The sequence below is a fragment of the Neoarius graeffei genome, chromosome 17 (genome assembly GCF_027579695.1).
Source record: "Neoarius graeffei isolate fNeoGra1 chromosome 17, fNeoGra1.pri, whole genome shotgun sequence".
NCBI lineage: Eukaryota > Metazoa > Chordata > Actinopteri > Siluriformes > Ariidae > Neoarius > Neoarius graeffei.
The window spans coordinates 64,471,649-64,486,748 of record NC_083585.1 but is presented as its reverse complement, the minus strand read 5'-3'; positions in this window follow the sequence as shown (position 1 = coordinate 64,486,748).

Below are 15,100 nucleotides of genomic sequence, written 5' to 3'. Positions count from 1 at the left end.
TGCTCCATTATACAGACCACAGGCATAGAATTGGGTATGGGCATGTCCCTACAAATATTTCTGATTGAAGAAAAAAAAATCCCGCTCTGTGCGCGGTTCACAAATGGTTCCTGTAGGTTTCCACTGGGAGAAACACCACACAAACTCGCTCATGAATATTCACTCTGGGGGTGTGGTCACAAAACAGCAAGCAGGTTTAGCTACCGTGTCAATTAGCAAGTGCGGTTGCAGTGCAGTGACCGGCTGCTAGCTAGCAAGCGGTCCTTGAGGAATGTAATGTTAGATTAGCTTGTAAAATGAATCACATAACAGTTTGTATTCAGTGTGTAAAAACGACAACATACGAATATGAGTTTTTCTAAGTTTGTGTGGCATGTAAATAACAATCCGACTTGATACTGACAACAACTGGTGTTCATGAAGGCCACAAAGACATTATTACATCATATCAAATTCTGCTAATGTTGGCTAATATTGCATCGAGTCTTGCTTGTGAAGCACCTGCAAACTTTAGCAGCCCGCTAACCCTTAATTTGAAGTGCTTCAGTTAAGACCTGCAGAGCCCTGACCGAGTTCATGTAAATAAACTTATATAAAACAACAACCCGATGGTGATGTGGACATTAAAAGGTGTCTGGGCCACAAACAATCAAATAAAACATTTTCATGTAATAAACATAACAGCCTCCGCCTTCTTGATCAGAAATTTTTGGTTACTCCGCCTCTCTTTTGAAATGTTACATACCGAGTCGACACATCCGCTGAACTGATTGGTTTTTGAGGGGGTTCATTTGAAAGCAGTGGCTAAAAACTTCTCTCTGTAGAACCCTGTCACTCACTCACTCCCCCCTCCTCCTCTCCTCTCCAGAAGAGGACAAAAGGGCAATAATATAACAACCAATCAGAATTCAGATACAACAACCAATCAGAATTCAGATACATTCTGTTGCCAAGTAAAACTCCTCTGGCGGGAAACTTCAGAAAGGCAGTGAGGTGAGGAAATGACTCTCCAAACATTTTAACGAATTGGATGGCTTTATTGGTGAATTATGCCTCCAAAAAAAGAACTTTACAGCTGAGGAAGGCGAGGACATTAAAAAGTCACTCAACTTTCTGGCGGAGGAAGTTTCTGTTATTAAACAACAGAAAGCCATCATGGACCTGGTGACGGAAGTGAAGTCGCTCAGGCTGCAGAATGCTGAGAAGGACCGGTGGCGTTTCGCCCACCTGGAAAGCAGAGTTGCTGAACTGGAACAGGACACCAGGATGAAGGACGTCATCGTCACTAGGATTCAGATTAAACCCAGGTCATATGCAAAAGCAGTGACAAGGGAGGGAGAATCTGATGAACTGGGCAGCAACTCCATGGAGCAACAAGTGTCGGCATTCCTACACTCAAAGGGAATCGATATTGATTGTAGCAAGTGATGTGTCATGCGCAAAAGCTTTGTAGTGAATCAGAAGAGCCAACTCCCATCAAGTGAGAGCCGGCTCCCCACTTTTTTTTTCCTTTTGCTGCTCAGCTCTCACTCTCAGTGGCTCAGCTCTGCTCACGGCAGAACTTTGTTTTGATTGGCAACATGGCGGCCTTGTGGCCAATCACATGTGAGGATATAGGATCATACCATTATGTGAAAACAGAGAGGGGGACAGACGCGACAGTCAGGTGGATCGTCTGTCCGTTCCCGTCAGTGAGGGAGACAGTAGACAGCGGTGAGGAGGACAGCGCGAGTGCATCACAAAAACACGTAAATATGACTGACACCCATAAACGAAGCAGCATCTGGCTGCAGTTTAAAGATATTGGGAATAGCAGAGCAGAGTGCCTTCACTGTAAAATGAAAATAACAGTAAGAGCAGGTTCCACCACAAACCTGCACAGACACATCAGAACTGTCCATCCCACAGTGCAGTTGGAGGAGAGAGGGCAAGCTGGCTCAACGTCTACTGACCCTGGTGTGTCTGGTCCCAAACCAACAACTGCTCCAGCAGCTACTAGTAGTACAAGTATAATAACCCCTCCTACTGCAACTCAAAGCAAAATAAGTCAGTTTATACCAAAGCAGATGACCCCAGCCAAACAGCACAGTATTGATGAGGAGTTGGCTAAAATGATTGCCACTGACTTCCTGCCGTTTTCCATTGTGGAGGACAAAGGTTTTAAAAGTTTTGTCAAAGCCTTAAATCCCACGTACACTCTACCCAGTAGAAAAACACTGTCCCTAACGATGATCCCAAAACTATATGACACAGAACATGCATTATGGCAAGACAGGGTGAAAAAAGCTCCACCAGTTTGCCTGACAACTGACTGCTGGACCTCTAGAACCACCTGCTCTTTCATGTCCGTCACTTGCCACTTTATTGAAAATTACAAGATGACATCTTGCCTGCTGGACTGCTTTGAGTTCACCGACAGACACACTGCAGAAAACTTGGTCAAGGAGCTATTAAGAGTGGTAAATGAGTGGCAAGTACAGGACAAAGTGGTGTGCTGTGTGAGTGATAACGCTGCAAACATCACCAAAGCCATAAAAAATCTGAAGTGGACCCACCACCCATGTCTGGCGCATACATTAAACCTGATGATAAGAGATTCCCTGAAGGTGGTGAAAACAACCGTGGACAAGGTAAAGGCTATTGTGGAGTTTTTCCACAGAAGCACAGTACTGTAGCTGCAGAGAGGCTGAAGTCCACACAGCGCCAGATGGAGTTGCCCAAACTGAGGCCCAAACAAGAGTGTGGTACCAGGTGGAACTCAACATTTTATATGTTGAAACGCATTCTTGAAACAAAAGATGCCACCATCTCCAGATGCCAGGTTCCCCCCCCAAAAAAAACAAAAATTGTCCCTCTGAGTTACATGTCGGTCCTGGGATCGAGATGCTGACCTCTTCTACTCCTTGGACCTGCCTGATCCATCCTGGTGCCCTGTGTCTGGTTGGAGTCTCATCGCATCGCTCCTGTGGAGGGCGGCCCCATTTGGACAGTTGGGGGTCGCGCCTGGAGGACGCTCTGGACTCTTGCAGTGGTGCTTTTGTGGCTGGCAACTGCAATTGACTTGCTGAGTTTGGGACTGTGGTTGTCGTGAACGGTTTTGTGCTTGGGTTTCCGTCGGTGGGGGTTTATAGCATCAACAAAGCTGACTTTATGTTAGGACTGTTAATGTTATAGTCATGTTGTCTGTTGTTGCCCAAATGAGGATGGGTTCCCTTTTCAGTCTGGTTCCTCTTGAGGTTTCTTCCTTATGTCGTCTGAGGGAGTTTTTCCTTGCCACCGTCGCCACAGGCGTGCTCATTGGGGATAGATTATGGATAAAATTATCTCATGTTTTAAGTCGTTCAAATTCTGTAAAGCTGCTTTTGCGACAATGTTTATTGTTAAAAGTGCTATACAAATGAACTTGACTTGACTATTCTTTCATTATTCTTTAATCAATCAGATGTGGCAGGAAGTGGAAGCCACAAGATGCTGTGGTCGAAGCAGAAGCCTACTGGAAGTACCAGGAGATTGTAGGCATTGTATGCCAGGGTCGCTTGGGCCTGGGAAATTACAGCACGAAGCAGTGGAGCAAGGCCAGCGCGGAAGGTAGAAGGAAGCTTCTGGTGCAGAGAGTGCGAGAGGCAGCAGAGGAAGACCGACGAGTGAAAACGGTGGGGCTTGCCTCCCAGGGCCAGTGGATGCATTGGGACCAAGCGCTGGATCGATCGCTGTCCTGGAAGGAGATGTGGAGTACCGACCAAGGCAAGCTGACCTTTTTACTTTGTGCCATAGCTGATCTCTTGCCAACCCCAAGTAATTTAAAGATCTGGGGGAAGGAAGAAAACTCATCATGTGCTCAGTGTGGGGCAGAACATTGCACACTAAACCACATCCTCTCAGGCTGTCCAAAGGCACTGGGAGAGGGCCGATACAGGTGGAGGCACGACAAGGTGCTAACGGAAATTGTCAAATGGGTGGAGTTCCAGAGAGTTAGGGCCAATGAGAACCAGGCACCTACCCCTGTGGTCACTCATTTCCACCTCCAAGGCGAGCAGGCTCCCAGGCCAAAGACAGCCATCAAGCATCCTCGTTCCATCCTGCAGCATGCCTCAGACTGGGAGTTGCGAGCCGATCTGAAAAGGAAGTTAATCTTCCCACAAGAGGTAGCAGTGACCTTGCTCCGCCCTGATGTGGTACTGATGTCTAGGAGCACCAGGACCATATTAGTAGCGGAACTCACTGTACCTTGGGAAGATAGGCTTGCCATCTCACACCAACAGAAAGCAGCAAAATACCTGGACTTGATCGATGAGGTAGTCCTCAAAGGATGTCACGCCAGCATTTTTCCCATGGAAGTAGGATGCAGAGGTTTCCCAGCAACATCGGTGCATTACTTCTTACAGAAGCTAGGTCTGGAACCAAAGCACTTGAAGAAGGCCATTAGGGAAATAGGACAGGTAGCTGAGACCAGCTCAAGATGGCTGTGGTTAAGGAGAGCCCACAGTTGGAACCCTTCTGCAGGTGAAGGCTAACCACCCTTTGCTGCCCCACTCAGGCGAAGTGTATAGGTTAAGGGGTGAAACGCTAGTGAACCTGAGATACCCGCTGACGATGCAGAAGGGTTCTCAACATGTTGGGAACGCAGACCAACCTCGTTAGGGAACACCAGTATAGAGTTCTTGTTATCCCTCAGCAACATCATTCTAGTAGCCCAAGCAGTTCCTGCTTGTAGCAAAAGCATCTCTGATGTTTAATTCACCTTTTCAACCACATTTATTGACAATACAGTGTTTTCCCCAGAAAAAATATTAAAGCCCTAAATTCTGGCATGGTAAAACCCAGACAATTGAGCGCCAACGGCGCGAAGCGAAACTAGGGGGGTCCGGGGGCATGCCCCCTGGAAAATTTTTTTGAAAATAGATGCTCTGTGAGGTTTTAGATACATGATTATAGGATACATTTTAACAGTGCTTCAATGATTTCTGACCTAAATAGTATTAATGTATACACATTTGAAATTTCACCTTAAAGTTCAACATGCAAGTTAAACTGTTTTGTTATAGATTACTGAGGTATACGATAGATTTAAAAATCTACGGGGATACCTTGCACTTAATTATCTATGATCAAGTAGTGTTGGAACAAAAATGTGCATGAAAAATAGGAACAGTGGTTTGCTCCATCTTATGCAATCCAATGAAGAGAATCAATCATCATGACCTCCTGTTGATCACAAAGGGATCTGAACCTAAGACCTGCCACCTTAAAATAAGTTGCTGTATAACTATAACTGTAATGATTTAGAATGTTTCTGATGCAATTACCATAATATATGTATAACTAAGATGCACTGAAAAGAAAAGTATGGCAACTGCATCTTGTAAAGTTTAAATTTTGGCACTTTATTAAATGGACTAGATTAAGATTAAAACATATTTAAAGGAAAAGGAAACTTAATTCATACATTTAAGTTTGCAGAAATATTATGTATTTATAAAAACATTCATGAAGAGAATTTGTTAAGTGTCAAATGTAGCATAATTTCGAATAATAATGATAAGCGGGCGGCACGGTGGTGTAGTGGTTAGCGCTGTCGCCTCACAGCAAGAAGGTCCGGGTTCGAGCCCCGTGGCCGGCGAGGGCCTTTCTGTGCGGAGTTTGCATGTTCTCTCCGTGTCCGCGTGGGTTTCCTCCGGGTGCTCCGGTTTCCCCCACAGTCCAAAGACATGCAGGTTAGGTTAACTGGTGACTCTAAATTGACCGTAGGTGTGAATGTGAGTGTGAATGGTTGTCTGTGTCTATGTGTCAGCCCTGCAATGACCTGGCGACTTGTCCAGGGTGTACCCCGCCTTTCGCCCGTAGTCAGCTGGGATAGGCTCCAGCTTGCCTGCGACCCTGTAGAACAGGATAAAGCGGCTAGAGATAATGAGATGAATGAGATGAAAAACATTCATGAAGAGAATTTGTTAAGTGTCAAATGTAGCATAATTTCGAATAATAATGATAAGCGGGCGGCACGGTGGTGTAGTGGTTAGCGCTGTCGCCTCACAGCAAGAAGGTCCGGGTTCGAGCCCCGTGGCCGGCAAGGGCCTTTCTGTGCGGAGTTTGCATGTTCTCCCCGTGTCCGCGTGGGTTTCCTCCGGGTGCTCCGGTTTCCCCCACAGTCCAAAGACATGCAGTTTAGGTTAACTGGTGGCTCGAAATTGACCGTAGGTGTGAATGTGAGTGTGAATGGTTGTCTGTGTCTGTGTCAGCCCTGTGATGACCTTGCGACTTGTCCAGGGTGTACCCCGCCTTTCGCCCGTAGTCAGCTGGGATAGGCTCCAGCTTGCCTGCGACCCTGTAGAACAGGATAAAGTGGCTAGAGATAATGAGATGAGATAATGATAAGCGTATTTGGCAGTGTGATGTCACTGTGAGCCTTTAACAAAAGAATAATCTGGAGCTGCCTTTTGTTAAATGGATCCCAGTGACCACGGGTGCAGATAGAGGGGGGGATGGGGGGGATTCGTCCCACCCAGATTTAAATTCACCTCGTTCGGTCCCCCCCACTTATAGGGAGGAAAAAACGTCTATGCTGTCTTTCTTTGCATAAGGCAAACCTCACAGAAAAATCAAAAGACTAATTACCATTCGGTTTATTGAGGTGCACACTGGTTTACACTTTACACACACACACGTAGCCCAGCCTCTCGCTATGTTTAACAGTTGGAACTTAGCGGTTTTAAAACTAGTTTTGCAGTTTCTGTGCGTGATGATAATGTGTAAACTTTGGATTTCCATAGGCTATGTTAAAATGTTATCATTGTCCTGGCGTGCAGGTAGTTCCTGGTGATGGCAGTGAGGGAGGTGAAATAACATGTATACACACTACCGTTCAAAAGTTTAGGGTCACCCAGACAATTTTGTGTTTTCCATGAAAAGTCACACTTTTATTTACCACCATAAGTTGTAAAATGAATAGAAAATATAGTCAAGACATTTTTCTGGCCATTTTGAGCATTTAATCGACCCCACAAATGTGATGCTCCAGAAACTCAATCTGCTCAAAGGAAGGTCAGTTTTATAGCTTCTCTAAAGAGCTCAACTGTTTTCAGCTGTGCTAACATGATTGTACAAGGGTTTTCTAATCATCCATTAGCCTTCTGAGGCAATGAGCAAACACATTGTACCATTAGAACACTGGAGTGAGAGTTGCTGGAAATGGGCCTCTATACACCTATGGAGATATTGCACCAAAAACCAGACATTTGCAGCTAGAATAGCCATTTACCACATTAGCAATGTATAGAGTGGATTTCTGATTAGTTTAAAGTTTAAAGTGAAACGAATTGCCCCACTGGGGGACAAATAAAGGTTGATTGAATTGAATTGAATTGAATCTTCATTGAAAAGAACGGTGCTTTTCTTTCAAAAATAAGGAAATTTCAAAGTGACCCCAAACTTTTGAACGGTAGAGTGTGTGTATATATATATATATATATATATATATATATATATATATATATATATATATAATTTGCTGACAGCTCAGTCCCCCCCAGTTCAAAAATCCTATCTGCGCCCCTGCCAGTGACATCACACTGCCAAAAATGCTTATGATTATTATTTAAATTATGCTGTATTTGACACATTTGGACAACTTCACTTCATGAGTGTTTATAAGCACATAATCTTTCTGCAAACCCAAACAAATGAATTAAGTTTTCTACTCCTTTAAAGCAGATTAATTCTCCTTGGCTTTTGGCCCAATGTTGGGCGACTCTCTCATAGTCCATCTCGCTGTCATCCATGCTGATGTGGATTAATTTGTCCAGCGAGTCTCCTCGCTTATTAAAGTCAGTCGGCTTTGTCCGTCTGGTGCGGGACAACATCGGCAGCCAATGAGATCGCTTATAAAGAATCGGAAACTTCCGGGATGTCTGACGTTTCCTTTCGATATTTTTATTGGACGGTTTGAACACGTGATCTTGACGTAGCCAACAGATTACAGTTTGTTTACATCATACCACGCGGACATATTACTTTGACAGAATCAACACAAACATTGGGGAAAAAGACCGCTTGTTAAACACAAATATCAATCAGTATGTAAATGGATCTGTTATTTGCTCTCCTATGTATCTAGTTAGGCGGCACGGTGGTGTAGTGGTTAGCGCTGTCGCCTCACAGCAAGAAGGTCCTGGGTTCGAGCCCCGGGGCCGGCGAGGGCCTTTCTGTGTGGAGTTTGCATGTTCTCCCCGTGTCCGCGTGGGTTTCCTCCGGGTGCTCCGGTTTCCCCCACAGTCCAAAGACATGCAGGTTAGGTTAACTGGTGACTCTAAATTGACCATAGGTGTGAATGTGAGTGTGAATGGTTGTCTGTGTCTATGTGTCAGCCCTGTGATGACCTGGCGACTTGTCCAGGGTGTACCCCGCCTTTCGCCCGTAGTCAGCTGGGATAGGCTCCAGCTTGCCTGCGACCCTGTAGAAGGATAAAGCGGCTAGAGATGATGAGATGAGATGAGATGAGATGTATCTAGTTATTTGTGGGTAGGAAATTTAACGTATCGGTATAAATCTAAGCGTATCGGATTTTAACTAAAGCGACTAAATCGGCAGGCAGAGCAAGCGTATCAGGCCCGATACGCTAAAACGCTTTGGGGAAAACCATGCAATATAATTTTTTGATTCACTTAAATATGCTACATATAGTGGTAATATTTTATAAATGACCTAACTAACCATTTCTCCAACTTTTTGTCTCTTGACTCAATTCACCCTCCCCATTGAATAAGCAAGTTTAGAGAAGAGAGTTCATGAGGCTCAATGAAAATGCATTAATTTATGGAAAGAAACTGAGCAGAACCATTTCCTGAAAATTAATTATAAGCCGATTAAACAGAAGAACCACATCAGGTATCTTGGAGTAGTTTTCGACTCTCACCTCATCAGAAGGAAACACATCCACCAGTAGAGCAAGAAAATCTCCAGAGGCTTTGGAATTATTGCTGAGCTTCATCACTATGTTTCTCAAAGTATTCTAACTCAGCTGTACTACTCTCTTATTTATTCTTTTTTAATATATGGTGCTACAGTTGCCACAGGCTTCATCACTGGGGATAGATTAGAATAAAATTAGCTCATATTTGAAGTCGTTCAAATTCTGTAAAGCTGCTTTGCAACAATGTTTATTGTTAAAAGCGCTATACAAATAAACTTGACTTGACTTGATCTCCACCCTGGCCCTCATCAACGCACCTGTTGATACGTTCAGTCAAGAGGAATGGGAGCTGGTGAAAGAGGTCTGCACCATCCTGCAACCATTTGAGGAGGTGACTGTGGAGATAAGTGCAGACAGGTACCTTGGACAATTGTTTTTTCTCTACTACTATTCAGTCACTATTATACATTGCAGAAATAACACATATGATTGACAAAACTAAATTGAAAAAAGCAATATGCCGCATAATTTTTAAAAAGCCTAATTTTAAAAGTTGCTGTTTTCTCTCCTTCAGCTATGTCACAGCCTCCAAAATGCTCCTGCTTTGCAAAGGTCTTCTGTGAAAGCTCAACACCAACTGACAGTAACCGTGCAGAAAGTAAAGGAATTGGTTGCAGCTCTTTGTTCAGCCATGGACCAAAAATTTCTGCGTATGGAGTTCAACACTGTCCTCTCAGAAACCACATTACTGGATCCTAGGTTTAAAAAGCTTGCATTCAGTGACAACAGAGCTGTTGGCTTCCCTAAGTTTTTATTAAGCGTGATGTTATTTTGAGTTCCTTTGGGCATAAACGTAATAATTGCTGATGCAGCTAAGCAGCTCGATGTTTGTTGGGTGTCTTGCTTTGATTCAGTGTTCTCAGAAAAGCCTCAGTAATGACTGACTAAAAGAACTCTATAAATATTGTTCACTTGTGTGTAACTAATTGATACGGTAATGCTTGTTTATCATGATCCTCATCGTTATTCGTGTCATTGTCCGAAATACTCGAGGAAATCAGTGAAGAAATGTCGCTGGCGCTGTGGTCCATTTTATCAAATACGGCCGTGGATTGTAAGTGACGTCAAACACGTGATAACTGTTTCACCTGTTTCTTAAATTTTATGGAGTAAATTCCAAACCCCGTTTTGTGTGTGTAACTAATTTCTAATCATTTTGGTGCTATTTCTGTAATCTAGTTGTACTCTGTGATAATTACAGTTAGCATATTTTTGTTTGACTTTCATTATTGTTGATAGAATTTTGTCAATTTATTATTGTCTGTTATATTTTATTGTTTCCTGCTGTCATCAAGAGGACCACATTGGAAATAAGTGTATTTTATACTTTGTGTTGTCCTCGGTGCTATTTATACTGTATCCTTTACATGTATGAATTTTACCAGATAAATCCATTCCATACCAGCAGCTCGGGGGTTTCTGGCAATATTTCTGCCTTTTCTCGTACAAGTGCATCCTGCTGTAATGTTCAGATGAATCCTGTATAGTAAAGCAGTGCTTGTTTACCCTCTTTCTGCATTGCTGCGGGAGTTGGACTGTCTACCACGGTAATTACGGTCGGCTAGCCTGGGGACGTCTTGATGAAGTTTTTCATGAATGAGTCGAGAGCATGCTAAGCGTTCTAACGAGTAGTATAATGCAGTTTCAGCCTCGTTTTACAGGTAAAGAGTTCAGGTTTGTCCAAAAGTCAGGGTTGCAGCTCATTAATACACTATTTCAGATGTATAGTGAAAAAATCGACATTCTCACCTTAGCAGACCTTTCGCTTTGCTCCTTCAGTCCTGAAGAGCTGCACTCAGCCTTGCGCCCAAATGACATCACGCATCGCCCTTCCAACAGGCAACATGGCGGCCTCCTGGTGGCATTAGAGCAGCGATACAAAAATGCTCACAACTTTCTTATAAATGGTCAAACATGCCTGAAACTTTTCTTACAGGCTCTCAATATTACAAGCTACCAACCCATGCATGTATTTACTTTACATTTTCTATTCCTTTCAGTGAGCAATGAACACATCTCTCTCTCTCTCTCTCTTTCTCTCTCTCTGGAACAGGATTCTGAAGTGATTTAATTGATCTGACCATCCATCCATCCATCCATCCATCCATTCTCTGTAGCTGCTTATCCTGTGCAGGGTTGTGGGTAAGCTGGATCCTATCCCAGCTGACTATGGGTGAGAGGCGGGGTTCACCCTGGACAAGTCACCAGATCATCACAGGGCGACACACAGAGACACACAACCGTTCACACTCACATTCACACCTCCAGTCAATTTAGAGCCACCAGTTAACCTAACCTGCATGTCTTTGGACTGTGGGATTGATCTGACCAAACACTGCTATTCCTTTACACTTTACCCCATGTGTACTTTTCTTTTGTCATTTATTTTATTTGTTGTGTCACATATGACTGGACAATTAAAAACATCTTTTATATTGAATTTGTTGTAATGTTTGCACATAGTTTACTTACATTATGTTTAAATTTCTGATCCCATTCTGAAACCATAATAATCTAATAAACTACAAAATGGTCAAGCAGTAAAAAATAAAAAGATCAGAAAAATGCCCAAGGACAAAATGAAACAGTAGAAGGGGAAAAGTAAGTGTGTGTGTGTGAGAGAGAGAGAGAGAGAGAGAACTATATTCTAAAAATAAAATCTATAAATACCTGAACAGGGCGGCACGGTGGTGTAGTGGTTAGCGCTGTCGCCTCACAGCAAGAAGGTCCGGGTTCGAGCCCCGTGGCCGGCGAGGGCCTTTCTGTGTGGAGTTTGCATGTTCTCCCCGTGTCCGCGTGGGTTTCCTCCGGGTGCTCCGGTTTCCCCCACAGTCCAAAGACATGCAGGTTAGGTTAACTGGTGACTCTAAATTGACCGTAGGTGTGAATGTGAGTGTGAATGGTTGTCTGTGTCTATGTGTCAGCCCTGTGATGACCTGGTGACTTGTCCAGGGTGTACCCCGCCTTTCGCCCGTAGTCAGCTGGGATAGGCTCCAGCTTGCCTGCGACCCTGTAGAAGGATAAAGCGGCTAGAGATAATGAGATGAGATTTCCTGACTTCTTGTTCACACCAATTTAACACATTATACTAAAATTCAAGTCAGAAATGGCCCTGATGCTGCTCCTGAAGACCTTTCCAACACACTTAACACTTTGACTCTACAGTGTCCAGTTATAGAAGACTGATAAGAAGAATTAATGTTCTAGTCATCCAAACAAAGTTCATAATGAAATCACTTCATCCTTTTCCACCTTGTTGTTTAATTCACCTCTTCAGGTTTCAACTAGGCGTGGGCCGATCTTAAGTCTCATCATCGTATCATGATTTACACCTAATTATGGCATTCCTTTAGAACAGGACTGGATCCCAGGCGTCCTTCTCCTGATCATCAGCCCTTTTCCAGCTGTTCCATTTAATAAAGTTTTGTTTTGACACAGTGTTTGGATCTTGAGTTTATGAAGCATCTTTTATAAACCTGAGTTTGATTAATAGTCGTCATTTGGCCTTTAAATGGAAATAGAAAAGTCGAAACACAAAGGGAGTTTTTATGCCCTGGTAATTAAAATTAACACTTTTATTGTTTTAATTGATTACATCATCTATTAGTTTTAAAGTACAATAAACTAGTACAAATGAGTTTAGAACATGGGGGGGAGAGACACATCACTGACATTAAATCAGGCATCTGAGAGGAAAAACAGCCCCAAATCAGAAAAAGGTGATATTGTATGTGGAAATTGAAATTAAAACTGAAAACAATGATTTGTCAATAATCTTTATATGGATAGATTCCAAAACCTGCAAAATGAGTCTGTATTTATTCCATATTTTAAATATTAGGATGAAAATCTGCTAATGGGTAATAATATGTCACAAATCATGTCAAAATTCATATTCTTTTATTGAAAAATTAAACTACATCATATTAAACTTTTATTATTTTATTAAACATATTAACAATTGAAAAGATAGTAATCACACTGGATTTTCAAAAAAATCATCTGCGAAGTTATCAAATCTACGCTTATGCATGTTATTTTTTGACGGAAAAAAATGAAGTATTTTTAGTTTTTTTCTCCTTATTTTACAAAACTCCATGCATATAAGAATGAAATAATCAGGTTTTTACAATACTTAATGGAAAATATCAAAGATCTTTCCAGAAATGAGAATATAATTATTCAAGAAACAGGTGAAAAGATTCACGACCAAGATCCAAGGTGATAACTTTTCTGTTATCACTTATGAACCGACATAACACAAGAATTCATTGTGAAGAAATCCTCATAACATAACAGTAGTAACTTACTATTAACATTAAGGATTGGAAACAGGACTCTGTGGAACAATACAATATTAAACACATGTGGGTTAGTATACTTATGCATGTTACTTTTGACGGACATAAATTACCAAAGATGAATTCATTGAAATGTACTCTAATTGCACTATAAGATCTGACTAGGGACAGGGGAATATGAATATTTAAGTAACAGGAGAAATCTAAGACTAAAATTATATAGTAAAATTCAAAAATGAAGACTACAACATGAGTATTGCACACAGCCGGAACTGTCTGATAGTAATATGCATGCACCATAAAGTAATAAATGAGACTTAAAATTTGGATTACAGCCATGGAAACATATTTCTGGGCCATCAATCTCTTCCTTTTTCCAACAAGTCCACTTAAAGCTCTCTGACTCCAGAAGGAGACCTGTCTGACCTGTCTGACATGGTGACAAGTACACCCAAAACAAATTTTATTTATCTTCAATTGGGGGACGTCAAAATATAACGTGCATAAGAAATGTCCGTCAGATTGTAACGTGCGACTTCCTGCTTCCGTCAGGGACCAACGCATTCCACACGATCCTTCACCCTCCCGGCAAATTCTTTCAGTTGCACTGGCGTCAATTTTTGTTCACATCCATTATGAAGTATTTCAGCCAGTTCCTCGATCGCTACGGTTCATTTTTAGTGAGTGAAGAACAAATCTATACTTACGTGCGTTACGTATTATGCACGTTAGCTTTCCTGACAGACTGCAAACACACGCTGCTCAGGCGGCCAGTTTCTCCATCTTCTCGGAAAGCGATGATGTCATCAAAACTTGTGGTAGTGTGGATTTCCTGGAGGTTTGTGTATCATGCGGTGCTCTGCCGGTCGGAGATATACGATACAGTCTTGTGTACGTTATTTTCTGACAGACAGCGATCCTTTGATTTTACCATCGATGTATTTTGAAAACAGGCAGATTCCAAGGCGAGAATTAATTATAAATCAATTGGTGCTTTTATATTAAAGTGATTGATTACATATATTGTTCTAATGTTTTTAGTTGGAATATTCTGATTCACAAGTTGATGTTGACTTCTGACGGACACAGTAACGTGCATAAGGGTCTTTTTTTAAATGATTTTTTCGTGTTTAGAAAATGTGCAGGCCCATTGTATGTGGTTTTTTAAACACTTCAGTAAACCTGTTTTATGGAGTGTAGTTGATTTAATTCCGACAATAAGTTGTATAGCAATCAAACCTTGTCGAAGTTGGTTAGTCAGAACTGTTACGGTCGGGTGTCTAAAATTCACCAACTTCAAAAAATTAATTCATGATTTTATTGGGAAAATATAGCTTGTGATATCTGAAGCTGTCAACATTATTTCTTAGAGGAATATTTTTTTATTTAAACCAAAAAATATCCAATTTATGTTTAAAATAGTGGATGAAGATGATTTTTTATACGTGTCTCACCATTATTACCCATTAACAAATTTTGACTCTATTTTTTTTGAAGGCATCTGAATACAGTGAGTGTAATTGTTCTTTTTTTTTTAACAGAAAATGGTTCAAGACACAAAACTGTTAAAAGTGTTCTTACACACAGTAGGGTGTGTTTCCACCAGCAGCAGGACAGAAAGACGCAGTAGTTTGAGGAAGTTTTATTTCTGAAAAACAGATTTTGCCAAAGAAAAAACAGAATTTGAGACATTCTAAACTTTCATATCAGTGTAATAAATCTCATAATAGTGCAGACATTTGAAATAGTCTGAATTTTTTTCTAGAAACATCTTATATTCTGCATTAAGACATTTATGTAACTTATTTTTTTTATTAATCTGAAAAACAGATGC